This window comes from Erythrolamprus reginae, chromosome 2 (genome assembly GCF_031021105.1).
Source record: "Erythrolamprus reginae isolate rEryReg1 chromosome 2, rEryReg1.hap1, whole genome shotgun sequence".
In the NCBI taxonomy this organism is placed as follows: domain Eukaryota; kingdom Metazoa; phylum Chordata; class Lepidosauria; order Squamata; family Dipsadidae; genus Erythrolamprus; species Erythrolamprus reginae.
In genome coordinates, this window is record NC_091951.1 from 3,665,510 (window position 1) to 3,683,625 (window position 18,116).

Sequence of the window (18,116 nt, forward strand, 5' to 3'; positions counted from 1 at the left end):
TCTTTCCTGATACGTTTTATGCTTAAGACCTTCCACCATTCTTGCAGCCCGTCTTTGGACCCGTTCAATTTTGTCAATATCTTTTTGGAGGTGAGGTCTCCAGAACTGGACACAGTATTCCAAATGGGGTCTCACCAGCGCTCTCTATAAGGGGATCATAATCTCCCTCTTCCTGCTTGTTATACCTCTAGCTATGCAGCCAAGCATCCTACTTGCTTTTCCTACCGCCCGACCACACTGCTCACCCATTTTGAGACTGTCAGAAATCATGACCCCTAAATCCTTCTCTTCTGACGTTTTTGCTAACACAGAACTGCCAATGCAATACTCAGATTGAGGATTCCTTTTCCCCAAGTGCATTATTTTACATTTTATTTTCCAAAAAGCTCCGTAGTTGAAATATTCCAGGCACCCCTCTTCCACGGCAAACCTTGGCCTTTGACCCTGGTGGCGACCCCAGGGGGGGAAAAACACACTTTGCTCTTGCTCAGAGGCACCGCCTTGTACCCCACTCCCCAGGTTCAGCCCTTTGTCTGTTGTTCTTGGATCTTACACACAGGGGAGGGGGATAGCAACATGGGTGCAGGAAGGGAGCGCCACAACTTCACTAATTATTATTATTATTTATTAGATTTGTATGCTGCCCCTCTGCAGAGACTCGGAGCGCCTCACAACAAGAAAACAGTACAAATCCAATAGTTAAAAATAAGTTAAAACCTCTTAATATAAAAAAAACAGTCATACATCTCATACAAACCATACATAAAAAAGGAAACGGCCCATGGGAATCAATTTCCCCATGCCTGACGGCAGAGGTGGGTTTTAAGGAGTTTACAAAAGGCAAGGAGGGTGGGGGCAATCCTAATCTCCGGGGGGGAGTTGATTCCAGAGGGTCGGGGCCACCACAGAGAAGGCTCTTCCCCTGGGCCCCGCCAGACGACATTGTTTTGTCGACGGGACCCAGAGAAGGCCAACTCTGTGGGACCTAACCGGTCGCTGGGATTCGTGCGGCAGAAGGCGGCCCCAGAGATGTGTGTGTGTGTGAGGACTGCAGCAGGTGTTTCAGTGATTTGCCAGGTTGGGGTGGGGGATAGATGCAGTGAAGGGCTACCAAACTACCACGCTGTGGCCGTGGCTTATACAGGATGCCCTGAATTTTCTTTCAACACTTGTCAGTGCATGTTGGGTGCTCTGGGGTGGGGCTCCATTTTTGCTATCTCACTGCGTCCCCCCTCCCCGGTCCGGGCAGTAGCCCACCCCTGGATCTATGTAGGCCTTTGGCAAGCTCGCTCACAGCAGTAGCTCTTGCTCTTGGGGTGGGGAGTGTTTGTCCCAGAAGAAACTGCTGGTCGAATCAGGATTCATTGCAGGGGATGCTTGGCAAGCAAAGGACGCAACACATAAACGTTTCCCCAGCAGCCTGGGCTCACAACACCAAGGATTGTGTTACACGCCCCATGTCACATGATAAATGCAGGTGGGGTTCCATCAGCCCCTGAATGTGCCTGAACAGGAAAAGCGTGTGTGTGTGTGAGAGAGAGAGAGAGGCAGACAGACAGAGAGAGAGGGAGGGAGAGTAAGAGCAAGATAGACAAGAGGGGGAGAGTTAGGGAGGGAGAGAAATAGATCAAGAGGGAGGTAGAAAGAGGAAGAGAGTGATAGAGGAAGATGGGGAGAGAAAGAGAACAAGAGAAAGAGAGAAAGAGCAAGAGAGAGAAGAGGGGGGAGAAAGAGAGCAAGAGAAAGAGGGAGGCAGAAAGATGAAGAGAGTAAGGGAGGAAGATGGGAGAGAAAGAGAGAGAGCAAGAGAGAGGTACAAGGAGGAAAGGAGGGAGAGAAAGAGATCAAGAGCAAGAGGGAGGTAGAAAGAGCAAAGGAGGGAGAGCAAGAGAGCAAGAGTGAGGTAGAAAGAGCAAAGGAGGGAGAGAAAGAGAGCAAGAGGGAGGTAGAAAGAGGAAGAGAGTGATAGAGGAAGATGGGGAGAGAAAGAGAACAAGAGAAAGAGAGAAAGAGCAAGAGAGAGAAGAGGGGGGAGAAAGAGAGCAAGAGAAAGAGGGAGGCAGAAAGATGAAGAGAGTAAGGGAGGAAGATGGGAGAGAAAGAGAGAGAGCAAGAGAGAGGTACAAGGAGGAAAGGAGGGAGAGAAAGAGATCAAGAGCAAGAGGGAGGTAGAAAGAGCAAAGGAGGGAGAGCAAGAGAGCAAGAGGGAGGTAGAAAGAGCAAAGGAGGGAGAGCAAGAGAGCAAGAGGGAGGTGGAAAGAGCAAAGGAGGGAGAGCAAGAGAGCAAGAGGGAGGTAGAAAGAGGAAGAGAGTGAGAGAAAGAGAGAAAGAGCAAGAGAGAGAAGAGGGGGGAGAAAGACAGCAAGAGAAAGAGGGAGGCAGAAAGATGAAGAGAGTAAGGGAGGAAGATGGGAGAGAAAGAGAGAGAGCAAGAGAGAGGTACAAGGAGGAAAGGAGGGAGAGAAAGAGAGAAAGAGAAAGAGGGAGGCAGAAAGAGGAAGAGAGTGAGGGAGGAAGATGGGAGAGAAAGAGAGAGAGCAAGAGAGAGGTACAAGGAGGAAAGGAGGGAGAGAAAGAGAGAAAGAGAAAGGGAGGTGGAAAGAGCAAAGGAGGGAGAGCAAGAGAGCAAGAGGGAGGTAGAAAGAGGAAGAGAGTGAAAGAAAGAGAGAAAGAGCAAGAGAGAGAAGAGGGGGGAGAAAGAGAGCAAGAGAAAGAGGGAGGCAGAAAGATGAAGAGAGTAAGGGAGGAAGATGGGAGAGAAAGAGAGAGAGCAAGAGAGAGGTACAAGGAGGAAAGGAGGGAGAGAAAGAGAGAAAGAGAAAGAGGGAGGCAGAAAGAGGAAGAGAGTAAGGGAGGAAGATGGGAGAGAAAGAGAGAGAGCAAGAGAGAGGGACAAGGAGGAAAGGAGGGAGAGAAAGAGAGAAAGAGAAAGAGGGAGGTGGAAAGAGCAAAGGAGGGAGAGCAAGAGAGCAAGAGGGAGGTAGAAAGAGGAAGAGAGTGAGAGAAAGAGAGAAAGAGCAAGAGAGAGAAGAGGGGGGAGAAAGACAGCAAGAGAAAGAGGGAGGCAGAAAGATGAAGAGAGTAAGGGAGGAAGATGGGAGAGAAAGAGAGAGCAAGAGAGAGGTACAAGGAGGAAAGGAGGGAGAGAAAGAGAGAAAGAGAAAGAGGGAGGTGGAAAGAGCAAAGGAGGGAGAGCAAGAGAGCAAGAGGGAGGTAGAAAGAGGAAGAGAGTGAGAGAAAGAGAGAAAGAGCAAGAGAGAGAAGAGGGGGGAGAAAGACAGCAAGAGAAAGAGGGAGGCAGAAAGATGAAGAGAGTAAGGGAGGAAGATGGGAGAGAAAGAGAGAGAGCAAGAGAGAGGTACAAGGAGGAAAGGAAGGAGAGAAAGAGAGAAAGAGAAAGAGGGAGGCAGAAAGAGGAAGAGAGTGAGGGAGGAAGATGGGAGAGAAAGAGAGAGAGCAAGAGAGAGGTACAAGGAGGAAAGGAGGGAGAGAAAGAGAGAAAGAGAAAGAGGGAGGTGGAAAGAGCAAAGGAGGGAGAGCAAGAGAGCAAGAGGGAGGTAGAAAGAGGAAGAGAGTGAGAGAAAGAGAGAAAGAGCAAGAGAGAGAAGAAGGGGGAGAAAGACAGCAAGAGAAAGAGGGAGGCAGAAAGATGAAGAGAGTAAGGGAGGAAGATGGGAGAGAAAGAGAGAGAGCAAGAGCGAGGTACAAGGAGGAAAGGAAGGAGAGAAAGAGAGAAAGAGAGAAAGAGAAAGAGGGAGGCAGAAAGAGGAAGAGAGTAAGGGAGGAAGATGGGAGAGAAAGAGAGAGAGCAAGAGAGAGGTACAAGGAGGAAAGGAGGGAGAGAGAGAAAGAGAAAGAGGGAGGCAGAAAGAGGAAGAGAGTAAGGGAGGAAGATGGGAGAGAAAGAGAGAGAGCAAGAGAGAGGTACAAGGAGGAAAGGAAGGAGAGAAAGAGAGAAAGAGAAAGAGGGAGGCAGAAAGAGGAAGAGAGTAAGGGAGGAAGATGGGAGAGAAAGAGAGAGCGCAAGAGAGAGGTACAAGGAGGAAAGGAGGGAGAGAAAGAGAAAGAGGGAGGCAGAAAGATGAAGAGAGTGAGGGAGGAAGATGGGAAAGAAAGAGAGAGAGAGCAAGAGAGAGGTACAAGGAGGAAAGGAGGGAGAGAAAGAGAGAAAGAGAAAGAGGGAGGCAGAAAGAGGAAGAGAGTAAGGGAGGAAGATGGGAGAGAAAGAGAGAGAGCAAGAGAGAGGTACAAGGAGGAAAGGAGGGAGAGAGAGAAAGAGAAAGAGGGAGGCAGAAAGAGGAAGAGAGTAAGGGAGGAAGATGGGAGAGAAAGAGAGAGTTCAAGAGAGAGGTACAAGGAGGAAAGGAAGGAGAGAAAGAGAGAAAGAGAAAGAGGGAGGCAGAAAGAGGAAGAGAGTAAGGGAGGAAGATGGGAGAGAAAGAGAGAGAGCAAGAGAGAGGTACAAGGAGGAAAGGAGGGAGAGAAAGAGAAAGAGGGAGGCAGAAAGATGAAGAGAGTGAGGGAGGAAGATGGGAAAGAAAGAGAGAGAGAGCAAGAGAGAGGTACAAGGAGGAAAGGAGGGAGAGAAAGAGAGAAAGAGAAAGAGGGAGGCAGAAAGAGGAAGAGAGTGAGAGAGGAAGATGGGGAGAGAAAGAGCAAGAAAGAGAGGAGGGAGAGGAGAAGCGTGGGGAGGGAGGGAGGGAAAAAGAACAAGACTGAGGGAGAGAGAGGGGGAGGGAAAGTAAAAGGGAGAGAAGGAGGGAATGGGAGAGGGGGAGGGGGGATGATGCTGGCCCAAAGTCCCCTCCGGAGCAGCAATTAGAAGGGGTCCTTCTTGCCCACCCTTTCCTCCCAGCGGATAAGCTATGCTGGTCCAGACAAGCAAGACCACGAGGTGGATCCCCGGAGGCCTTCACTCCTAGTTGCCCCCGCACAGGTCCTTCCGAGGGCTGCAAGAGCTGGCCAGGCAAGGCGGATCCAGGCTCTTGTGGGACGTGGCTGCCATCTGGTGGCCGTCAAAGTTGATGGCGAGGCATAAGCGCCAGCAGACGTAGGCAATTGCCCTACCTGTGCAGTCCAGAGTTTGGGGCGGAGGGGAGTGGGAGAGCCTGAGGGCCCCTTGTTCAGCTGAGGGGTTTTATTCCACGCAGGAGCTGTCCTGAGAAGGATTGTGGAAATCATCAGCACCCAGGTGGCAATTGTATCGAAGGTGCTGGTGAAAAAGGCAACTGGGCTGTTCTCCACTTGCGGAGGGTCTCGGGGGAAGCCTCCGTTGGCTGCGCCTGTGGCTCCTGCTGCTGCGTATGTGGCGACGTCGGCCAGCAGCCCCGTAAGCGCACTTGGAGGAGGAGGAACCACGGTAAGGGGGGGGGAGAGTGGAAGGGACCACTGACTCTAGGGAGACGTGATCGAAGCGGGAACGTGCATGATTTCACACACACACACACACCCGCTTTCCTCTTGGCCATGCCCCTCCCAATGCGATTCCCTCAGACGGAGAAGAGGGGAAAATGTATTTGAGAGGGGTGGGAGGAGCCTATTCTTTATTTATTTATTTTTTCCAATACACAATGAGGGCTTTAGTGTGTGTGTGTATACATATACATATATGTCAAACAGAACATATATGTCATACAGAATATAGTTGTCGGCTATAAATAAATTAACTGCCTTGAAGTGGCCCTGGAAATTTTCACGGGTATATATATGTAGATTGTTTTGAGTTCGGGTTTTGCCCTGTGTAATATTTTGCATGTCTATGCGACGTTTCAGTGAAATCACATTCACCATCATCAGGCTGAAGTTCGTGTTGTTGGAACTTCAGCCTGATGATGGTGAATGTGATTTCACCAAAACGTCGCATAGACATGCAAAATATTACACAGGGCAAAACCCGAACTCAGAACAATCTACATATATATATACACACACACACACACACACACACACACACATATACACACACAATAAAATACATGATGAAGGTTATAGAGGAGATACTCATAATAAAATATATCTATGAAAGAATAGAAAAGAAGATATAGGAATAGAAGAAAGGTATAGGAAATATAGGAGAGCAATAGGACAGGGGACGGAAGGCACTCTAGTGCACTTGTACTCGTCCCTTACTGACCTCTTAGGAATCTGGAGAGGTCAACCGTAGATAATCTAAGGGTAAAGTGTTGGGGGTTTGGGGATGACACTATGGAGTCCGGTAATGAGTTCCACGCTTCCACAACTCGGTTACTGAAGTCATATTTTTTACAGTCAAGTTTGGAGCGGTTAATATTAAGTTTAAATCTGTTGTGTGCTCTTGTGTTGTTGTGGTTGAAGCTGAAGTAGTCGCCGACAGGCAGGACGTTGCAGCATATGATCTTGTGGGCAATACTTAGATCTTGTTTAAGGCGTCTTAGTTCTAAGCTTTCTAGGCCCAGGATTGAAAGTCTAGTCTCGTAGGGCAGTGTTTTTCAACCAGTGTGCCGCGGCACACTAGTGTGCCATGAGACATGGTCAGGTGTGCCGCGAAGCTCAGAGAGAAAGAAAGCAAGAGAGAGAGAGAAAGAGAACAAGAGAAAGAAAGCAAAGTAGAGAGAAAGAGAACAAGAGAAAGAAAGCAAGGTAGAGAGAAAGAGAACAAGAGAAAGAAAGCAAGAGAGAGAAAGAGAGAGAAAGAAAGCAAGAGAGAGAGAGAAAGAAAGCAAGAGAGAGAGAGAAAGAGAACAAGAGAGAAAAAGCAAGGGAGAGAGAAAGAGAACAAGAGAGAGAAAGCAAGAGAGAGAGAAAGAGAGAGAAAGAAAGCAAGAGAGAGAGAAAGAACAAGAGAGAAAAAGCAAGGGAGAGAGAAAGAACAAGAGAAAGAAAGCAAGAGAGAGAGAGAGAGGAAGAAAGCAATAGAGAGAGAGAAAGAGAGGGAGGGAAGGAGAGAGAGAAATAGAGGGAGGGAGGGAGGGAGAGAGAAAGAGAGCAAAAGAGAGAGGAAGGAAGAGAAAGAAAGATTTTTTTCCTTTTTTCTCTGGTTGTAATAGAGGTAGTTCTCTGCCAGGAAATTATGCAGCAATTTTCCAAAGGAAGTCAGTATATTATGTGGTTTAATATAAATAAATACATTTAACATATTTACAGAAAACAAGATAGTCAGGAACATCAAAACATCCTGGGGTAAATCCAAATAGCATAAAGAATGCACAGAGGGGAAAAAGCGGGGAAAATGGGAAACGCCCCCTTTGCCTCTACATTTATAGCATAGATTGCCTCATGTAGGAGAATGTATTTTTTTTTCATGAGGTCAGCTACATTATTTTCTGGTGGGCAATAAATTATGTCTATTACATTTTCTTTCACTGCTTCTCTGACATTGCATTATTTTATGTCAACACACTCATGGTCCATCTAGTCTGCCCTTATACTATTTTCTGTATTTTATCTTAGGATGGATCTATGTTTATCCCAGGCATGTTTAAATTCAGTTACTGTGGATTTATCTACCACGTCTGCTGGAAGTTTGTTCCAAGGATCTACTACTCTTTCAGTGAAATAATATTTTCTCACGTTGCTTTTGATCTTTTCCCCAACTAACTTCAGATTGTGTCCCCTTGTTCTTGTGTTCACTTTCCTATTAAAAACACTTCCCTCCTGGAACTTATTTAACCCTTTAACATATTTAAATGTTTCAATCATGTCCCCCCTTTTCCTTCTGTCCTCCAGACCAGTGTTTTTGAACCAGTGTGCCGGGGCACATTAGTGTGCCGTGAGACATGGTCAGGTGTGCCGTGGGGAAATTAAACATGGGTCCCCAAACTACCATTCCTGCCAGGATATCCCTTTTGTGTTCATTGAAACAGGCCCAGGTTTCACACTAAGTGAGTATAAATACATGGAAACTATATTATTAACTATATGTATAATATGTACAGTGTTAGAGTGTCATTTTGGTTGGTGGTGCGCCCCAGGATTTTGTAAATGTAAAAAATGTGCCACAGCTCAAAAAAGGTTGAAAATCACTGTCGTAGGGTATTCTATTTCGAGTGGAGGAGTGAAGGGCTCTTCTGGTGAAGTATCTTTGGACATTTTCAAGGGTGTTAATGTCTGAGATGTGATATGGGTTCTAAACAGATGAGCTGTATTCGAGGATGGGTCTGGCAAAAGTTTTGTAAGCTCTGGTAAGTAGTGTGAGATTGCCAGAGCAGAAGCTACGTAGGATTAGGTTTACAACTCTTGAAGCCTTCTTGGCTATGTTGTTGCAGTGGGCTTTGGCACTTAAATCTTTTGTTATTAGTATACCGAGGTCTTTAACCAAGTGGGGATTATCTGTGATAATTTGATTATTCAGTTCGTATTTGGAGTTCAGATTCTTCTTCCCAATGTGTAGGACAGAGCATTTGCTAGTTGAGATTTGGAGTTGCCATGTGTTAGACCACTCAGAAACAGCGTCAAGGTCTTTTTGGAGAGTAGTTGTGTTATCGGTGGTGTTGAAGAATAGCGGAGACAAAGATAGACGCGGCTCTGAGGGAAGTGCCACCGTTGGGGGGGGAGGTGTTTGGGGTCCTCAGGGAGAGACTGGACTGCTGCTTTCTCTGGGTCGGACACTGAATTGGGCCACCTTCTGGTCCTTTCTGTAAAATCAGTGCACTGGAGACGGTGGTGGCTGCGGCTTCTCGTCCTCCTCATCCAGCCGCCCCGCCCCTCTCGCAGTCCCTTTGCCGAGAGTGCTTTCGTCCCGGCTGGGCAGGCGTTCTTCTCACAGCGGAGGCCAGCGAAGGTGATTTTCAATGTCGGGCAGGTGCGCATGCATGCTCCCCATCCCCCTGCCAGCCAGCCCGGAACATTCAAAATAAGAAAAACCTTCGCTGGCCTCTGCAGAGAATAAAGGAAGAGAGAGAAAGAGAAAACAAGAGAGAGAGCAATAGACAGAACAAGAGAGAGAGAGAGATAGTAAGAGAGAGAAAGTATGTGTGAGAAAAGCAAGAGAAAGAGAGAAAGCAAACAAGAAAGAGTGAGAGAGAGAAAGCAAGAGAAAGAGAACAAGAGAGAGAGAAAGAGAGAGCAACAGACAGAGCGAGATAGAAACGAGAGAGGGAGAGAGAAAAAGAGAGAAAGCAAGAGGGGGGATAGAGAGAGAGAGAAAGAGAGGAGGAAGAAAGAGCAAGAGAGAGAGGAGAGAGGAAGGGAGTGAGAGTGAGAGAGTGAGAGGAAGAAAGAGAGAGAAGGAAGAGAGAGAGAGAAATGATAGAAAAAAGGGGAGAAAAAAAGAGAAATGAAAAAATTATTGAGGCAGAGAATGACAGGAAAGAGAGAGAAAGAGAGAGAGAAGTGACTCTTGATTTAAAGCATATGGTAAAAGCACTTAAATAATAACAGAGGAAAAAAACCGAGCCCTCGCCTGTTTTTATTAATAGTTGTTTTTGGTTTTGCTGGTTGTTTTAGTTTTAATAGTAATAGATTTTGGTTTTGTTTTATTCTTAAATTATTTTAATAAAAAAGGGATTTATTATTTATATATATGGCCATTTATATAAATGGCCCTGGGTTGGGCCGAGCGCCAAAAAAGGAGCTGTGACGTGCCAAAATAGATCTATCCTAGTCTCCCTTAATTTTCAAATTTCAGCAAAAAAACATGTGACATATATATATTTGTTTTCGTAAACCCAAACTCAGAACAATCTACATATATATATATATGCTGAAATTTTAAAATTAAGGGAGACTAGGATGGCACCATTTCAGCCTTGTTCTGGCCTCATCAGTTAGCCACACCCTTACTGGGATTTGATCCGGCAGCTTCTGCCTTGTAAGGCAGAGAATTAACAGCTGAGCCACCAGACCTGATCCCTTCAGCTCTGTACCAGGGAGGGGCTATATGTTTTTTATGTCGGATCACCCTGGTATATTGAAGGAACGTCACAGCCAGTGTTCCCCGTAAACTGCGCGTGTGCCCTCGCATGCGCCCCAAAATATCTCCCCACGCACCCTTTTCCACGGGCGCGTGCTCCCCATCCCCCTGCCAGCCCGCAGGGGGGCGGGGACGGGGAGGTGCCAGCAGTAGAAGGAAAGGGAGCTGTGGCCACCCCTGTCTCCCCACGGTTCCTCCGGCCCCCTCGCTCCCCTGGCCTCTCCCGCGGCTGTGGCTGCGGCTTCTCCTCATCCACGCTCCCAGCCAGGGGGCTGCGAGAGAGGGCTTTCTCCGCGCACATCAGGAATGCCCGCCCCGCCCCTCTCGCAGCCCCTTCGCTGGGAGCGCTTTCGTCCCGCACTTTCAGCAAGGGGGGCTGCAGGCGTTCCCGAAGCGCTCGGAGAAAGCGCTCACAGCCCCTTCGCTGACAGAGAGAGCAACAGACAGAGCGAGAAAGAGGGAGAGAGAAAGGGGGGAGAGAGCGATAGCAAGAGAGAGAAGAGAAAGAAAGCAAGAGATAGAAAGAAAGAGTGAGAGAGGAAGAAAGCAATAGAGAAAGAAAACAAGAGAACAGGAGAGAGAGAAAGAGAAACAGAGAGAGAGAGAGCAAGAGGGGGAGAGAGCTAGAAAAAGAGAGAGAGAGAAAGAGAAAGAGAGAAATGACTGTTAATTTAAAGCATACGGTAAAAAGCACCCAAATAATAACAGAGAAAAAAAACCCCAGCCGTTTGTGTGTGTGTGTGTGTGTGTGTGTGTGTGTGTGTGTGTGAACTGTTGAACCATTTCCAATAGCTCACCTTTTATTGGAAATGGTTCAACAGTTCACACACACACGCATACACACACACAAGGGGGGAGGAGAGAAGGATGGAAAAAGAGAAGATAGTAATAATAGTAATAGATTTTGGTTTTGTTTTATTATTAATTTCTTTTAATAAAAAAGAAGGGAATTTTTTTCTTATGTATTTATTTATTTTTATTTTATTTATTTATTACTTCTATGCCGCCCACTCCCAAGGGGACTGCTGCTCAGACACTATACTTTTCCGCCCACTACCGAAAAAAAATTAGAGGGAACATTGGTCACAGCTTCTTTTTGCCTCTAGGCCCATATATATTTGCCTTGGAAATGGCCCTGGGTTGGGCCGACAGGCAAATAAGGAGCTGTGATGTTCCTCCCCTGGTTCAGAGCTGAAAGGATTGGATACTTTAGTCTAGAGGATAATTCTCTGCCTTACAAGGCAAAGGTTGCAGATTCAAGTCCCAGTGGGTATGGCTAGCTTGTGAGGCCAAAATAAGGCCGAAATAGATCTACCCTAGTCTCCCTTAAATATTCAAATTCAGCGAAAAAACATGTGAAACATACAGATAGAATTGTCGGCTATCAATAAAATTAACTGCCTTGGAAATGGCCCTGGGTTGGACCGAGAGGCAAATAAGGAGCTGTGATGCTCCTTCAATACACCAGGGTGCTTCGACACAAAAATATGTAACCCTTCCCTGGTGCAGAGCTGAAGGGATTGGATACTGTAGCCTAGAGGATAATTCTCTGCCTTACAAGGCAAAGGTTGCAGGTTCAAGTCCCAGTGGGTATGGCTAGCTGATGAGGCCAAAACAAGGCCAAAACAGATCTATCCTAGTCTCCCTTAATTTTCAAATTCAGCAAAAAAACATGTGACATATATATAATGGTCTTGATATATTCGGGTTTCTTCCTGTGTAGGATTTGGAAATTTCTGGTGACGTTTCGACGAGGCCACTCGTCAGCTCGTCGACCTCGTCGAAAGGTCGCCAGAAATTTCCAAATCCCGAAGAAACCCGAATATACCAAGACCATCAATACCTGTGAAAATCTACGAAAACAGTTATAACTATATCTACAGCAGCACGAAGCTTACAACTTCAGCCTGATAATGGTGAATGGGATTTTACCGAAACGTCGCATAGACACTCAAAATATTACACGGGGCAAAACCCGAACTCAGAACAATCTACATATATATGTTTCTTATGTCGGATCACCCTGGTATGTTGAAGGAACGTCACAGCTCCTGATGTTGGGAGGAGCTGTGACATTCCTTCAATATACCAGGGTGGATCCGACATAAAAAAACATGCAGCCCCTCCCTGGTACAGAGCTGAAGGGATCAGATCTGGTGGCTCAGCGGTTAATTCTCTGCCTTACAAGGCAGAAGCTGCCGGATCAAATCCCAGTAAGGGTGTGGCTAGCTGATGAGTGCCAGAACAAGGCCGAAATGGTGCCATCCTAGTCTCCCTTAATTTTAAAATTTCAGCAAAAAACATGACACACACACACACATATACATATATATGTATACATACATACTTCTATGCCCGCTCAGACACTATACTTTTCCGCCCACACCAAAAAAAAAATTACAGGGAACATTGACTGGAGATAGATACACTCCTTACTATGAATAAATCGTTCCACAACTAAAGCTGTCTCCAGTACACTGATTTTACAGTGGCGATGAAGAGGTTGAACTCCCACCGAGCAACATGAACCCGGTTATGGCTCAGGCACCCGCTTTCTACAATCCTGATACGAAGCTGTGGACATCGTATATGTCTAAATTCCGCATATTCTTGCAAGCCAGAAATAACACTTTCTCCTTCGCCCTCCAGTGTCCCCTTCAGGAACCCCTTTCCCAGCTTTTCTTGCAGGGGAGACGCGGGGGAAAATGCCTGCAGGGCAATGGAGGCGGCAGCTTTCAAGAATCTTCCTCTTGGCCACTGCGACTCCCAGACCGAGAAGGAGGGAAAAGTGGATCTGAGGGGCTTGGGAGGATCCTATTCTGGCGGGAAGAGCAGAGAGAAGGACCAAGGCGGCTCTGAGGGGAAGCGCCACCATCGGATTCCCACCTTTCTCTCGGTGAGACACTGAACTGGGCCTTCTTCTGGTCCCTTCTTCTCCCTCAGGGACCCCATCTCCTGAATTACCCACTTTGGGAACACCCCCCCCCCCCCACGCGCACAATAGAACATGAAAAAATTCTCTCCATTTCAGTTTGGCTGCACAGAATCTGCGTGGCCCCTCCCCCTTCTGCTCCGAGTTCAACGGAGAGGGGCGGCATACAAATCTAAATAATAAATAAATAAATAAATAAGAAATCACGAAAATTCGGCTCGGTGACAGATGATTTGTCAGGGGCCACAGTCAGTACTTGAGATAAATAAAACTCAGAGTCCTTTTTTAAAGGTTCAAAAGTGAATTTATGAAAAATCAGAACAGGAGGCAATCATAGTAAAAGCAAAGGCTGAAGACAAAGGCGCAATACATGTGTGTATTTGACCCCTTTTTGATCCCCCCTTTGGGAGAATGGCCAATTCCTATTGTCCATGGCCATCAGGTGGATGCATCTTCATCCCACCTCACTTTTTTTTTTTAATTTGTCAAACAAGTATAGTATTATAGTACCTATTAACATAAGTAGAACGTAGTAATAGAAAGGGTTAGTAAGACAATAGGACAGGGACATTAGACACAAAAGTGCACTTATGCACGCCCCTTACAGACCTCTTAGAAAAGGGGAGAGGGTCAATTGTAGATAATGTAAGGTTGAAGATTTTGGGGTTGGGGGAGGAAACAACAGAGTCAGGTAATGAGTTCCAGGCAGTGACCACTCTATTGCTGAAATCATTTTATGGAATGTAACTTCTGTCTCCTTCAGGTCACCTGGTTTCAAGGAAAACGAAACTTATCTCTCTTCATAGGGCCTCCTGTTCTCTTCCCCCCCCGTCAACCCAAGACCCCTCCCCATTACTACTGGCAACCAAACGTAGAGATATGCAGAAAACATAGCGAAGGTTGACATGACTCAACAGAAGGCTTCCCATTGGTGCAACATATATCTGACAACCCCTCCACCACCACCTCCCCTGCGTTGTTCCAATTCTACTTCTCCCCTCTTGGGGAGGGGCTTTTTGGGGAGCCTCCATAAGCTCCGCCTATTGTCGCTGCATGTGGGGACGTTGCCTGGGAGCCCTGCAAGCGAAATAGGAAGCACGGTAAGGGGTAGGGAGGGACCGTTGATGCCGCTGGGGTAGGGGGGCAGTTGGAAGTTCCATCTACTGAGATTCTGCCAAAGTGCTTGTAGCCAGTGATCAACAGAAGTAGCTTGCAGTACTGCACTCTAACCACTGCACCACCAAGGCTCTTATGATTTAATACATGTTGTGTTTGGGCCTGGGCCAGCTGTTGCCCCCACAGATGGGGAGACGCGGCACACAGTGACTGTGAAAGCGTGGCTGACAGCCAGGATGATGCAGCAGACAGTCAGGAAGATGTAGCCGTCAGTCAGGAAGATGGGGCAGAGAGCCAGGAAGAATTGGCAGACACTTCAGGGGAAGGGGCTGGCAATTCATCAGAGTTTATCCTCTCTCAGCTCGTCTGCAGGACAATACATCAATTTACGCAACCGTAGGGCCTTACAAAGAAGGGATCGCTTTAAGAAGTAGGATAAGTACACCTGGGCTGGGTTTGGTTCCCTTAATGAGGGCTAACAGCATAAAAAGGGAACGGGGCCAAGGCAAACTGTGGCTGATTATCTGGGTGGTTTGTGTGGCGTCGTTTGTTCTTGCTTTGAAGTTCCTGCTCAGCGTTGTGGGAGTTGAACACTCTGGGACAAGCTGCTGCTTTTGTGCTGTGAATATTCAGAGACTCTTGGACTATTTATGCTCCGTGACTTTTGTATTTGTTGGCTTTTCACTGAACTTTGTAGTCTGACTGAATTTGCAACGAATCCTCTTTGTTTCTCCTGAAAGTAAGGACCATTTGCTTTAGACTTTTTTTCTTTACTGTTTAATACAAGTGTGCTGACTAACTATCCACGTGTGTGTCTGACCTTCTTTTCTGGACCGTTAATCATTGCTTGAGGCCGGTCAGGGCAGAACAATACATTATTTTATCATATTAAATAGGAAAATAAATGAAGATGATGCCTGAACTTCCCCACTCAGTGCAAACCCTTCAAAGTTCTAGAACAGTGGTTCTGAACCTGGGGGTCGGGAACCCTTTGGGGGTCGAATGACCATTTCAGGGGGGTCACCTAAGACCATGGGAAAAGACAAATTTCCCATGGTGTTAGGAACTAAAGCTTCTATTCTGGTGCCTTGGAACATATTTTTACAATACGACCAATCAAGCGTTTACAGTGGGAGTGTCCCTCTGATCATCCTGCAATCAGTTTAAAGCTCTGTTCGGAGAATTGGCACTAGACCTATGACTGGGGGTCACCACAAACATGAGGAACTGTATTATGGGGTTGCGGCATTAGAAAGGTTGAGAACCACTGTTCTAGAAAGAGGCGAAAGCCTTAAATTTTCTGGTTCCTCTTTTAAGTCCTCTGATGTAAAGGAAGCAGAGAAGATTGGCTGAAGCTGCTCCAATGCGGCATGGATTATCTCCACAGATAATCTTACGAACGCCTCTTCTAACGAATGTTTCGAGATACGAACCTGGTGTTTAAGATTTTTTTGCCTCTTCTTCCGAACTATTTTCACCTCACGAACACAAGCCGCTGCTGCTGCTGGATGAAGGGGTTTCTTTTTTTTCTTTTTTGAAGAAAGAAAAGGGAGGGGGCGGCTTGGAGACAGAGAGTTTGCATTAACAAAGCTAGGAGAACGGAGTGCTTGCAGAGGCACTGAAAGGGTGTCTTTCGAAGAAAGAAAAGGGAAGGGGCGGCTCAGAGACGGAGAGTTTGCATAACAAAGCTAGGAGATCGGAGTGCTTGCAGAGGCACTGAAAGGGTGTCTTTGGAAGAAAGAAAAGGGAGGGGGCGGCTTGGAGACAGAGAGTTTGCATTAACAAAGCTAGGAGAACGGAGTGCTTGCAGAGGCACTGAAAGGGTGTCTTTGGAAGAAAGAAAAGGGAGGGGGCGGCTCGGAGACGGAGAGTTTGCATTAACAAACCTAGGAGAACGGAGTGCTTGCAGAGGCACTGAAAGGGTGTCTTTTGAAGAAAGAAAAGGGAGGGGCGGCTTGGAGACGGAGAGTTTGCATTAACAAAGCTAGGAGAACGGATGCTTGCAGGGGCACTGAAAGGGTGTCTTTTGAAGAAAGAAAAGGGAGGGGGCGGCTTGGAGGCGGAGAGTTTGCATTAACAAAGCTAGGAGAACGGAGTGCTTGCAGAGGCACTGAAAGGGTGTCTTTGGAAGAAAGAAAAGGGAGGGGCGCCCCCCTTGCCTTTCTTCCTTCCCACCCACCCCCTTTAGCTGCTCCTCCCTGGCCTCTGTTCACCTCCCTTCTAAAGTTTGGGATTTTCCTGAAGGACTTGCACGCATTATTTGCTTTTACATTGATTCCTATGGGAAATATTGTTTCGTCTTACGAACTTTTCACCTTACGAACCTCCTCCTGGAACCAATTAAGTTCGTAAGACGAGGTATCGCTGTATTAGGGGAAAATGCCAGGATTTTATAATGAAAAGTGTCCCCACATTTTAATTGCTTCGCTCATAGAAAAATCTACCTTACTAATGCTTTTCTCACTCCGTGGTTTTCAATGCATTATTGTGCAATGCGAAACAGACAAAGGTGAACTCATCCCACCCTTTCTAGCATTTTCTAACATTTACCATCACTCTCCCCCTCCTTCCAATCACCCCCCCCACACACCTAGTCATCTGTTTGTTCATTAAGCTTTTTTGTTCAATATATATAAAGTGGGGCATCATGTACATTGTTTTCAATAATTTATTAACCTTTCAAATTGAGAAAGGTTGTTAATAATCAGGAAAAAATGTTTTTTAAAGCTATATTAAGATTAAAAAAAATACAAAGCCACTATTATGCTACTAACAGTTTTCTCCAAAACCATACCAATGCTATGGTCCCCTAACATGTCGACTATGATTGATCTTTTGTGATCGACTTAATATCACAAAATGAAATAGGAACACTAAGGTGACATTTGAAAACCTTATTTCTCAAGATTTTCAAATGTCACTTTAGTGTCCCTATTTCATAGAAACATATGGTACCGATTACTTTAATCTCAGAAACTGTACAATGATTAATTTAAATCAAGAAATCTAAATCTTTTTTTTTTTTTAAATTGCTCATGGTACACTGTTGGATCGATAAAATCATTTTTAAAGTTTCTTTCAGTTGGGAGAATAGAACAGAACAGAGCCGGAAGAGACCTTTGAGATCTTTTAGACCAGAGTTTCCCAACCTTGGCCACTTGAAGATATCTGGACTTCAACTCCCAGCAGGACACCCTATACCAGTGATGGTGAATCTTTTGGCTTGAGGCTCGGCATCGGCACATCCGCAGCGGGCACGGGGTGGCCGCGGCTCCCTTTCCTTCTCCCACAGCCTGTTTACCGCCGGTGCCTCCCGCCAAGCTGGTGGCTGTTGCCACGGGTTCCTCGGACGGGAGCTGCCACTTCCCTCCAGGCAGCCCAATTCAATTCAATTCAATTTATTTGAATTGCCAGGCGGCCGTAGAAAATGCAATAATCTCTGCACTTTCTACAGCCACCGGGCTGGGCTGCCAAGAGGGAAGTGGCAGCTCCCACACAAGGAACCCGCGGCGACGGCCACTGGCGGTAGACATAGACAATGGAAGGAAAGGGAGCCACAGCCGCCCCCGCCCCCACCCGCCATGGATGGGCAGATACCGAGCCTCTCGGTTGTGGCCTCCCTGCCCCCCCTGTTTGCCAGCCTCTGCACTTTCATTGCTCCCTGCCCCCAACTCCAATGCCCGACTCCGTGTAAAATCTTCTGCGCTGCTGCAGGCTGGATAAATGGCCTCAGCGGGCCGCATGCATCCCGCAGGCCATAGTTTGGGGACCGCTGCCCCAGAGGTTCCCTAGAAGCCAAAAGCGCCCTCCAGGAGCCTCTGTGCAAGCCAAAAATCAGCTGGCTGGCACACACATGCATGTTGGAGCTGAGCTAGGGCAATAGCTCAAGTGCCAGCAGATATGGCTCCGCGTGCCACCTGCCATAGGTTCGCCATCACTTCACTAGTTAATTGTTATCACCGTTAGGAAGTTTCTCCTTCATCCCAAGTTGTCTCTTCTTGATGAGTTTTCATCCATTTTGATAGTGAAGCTCTTTCTGTACTCCAAGCATGTATAGGAGTTCTCCCCTTTACGGAGGATCACTTTTATAGCCATTTCCATACTCCACGCAATTTATAGGGTTTTTCCTCCTATGTGGACCCATTTGTGGTAAGAAAAGGTCACTGCTTTGTCTGAAGG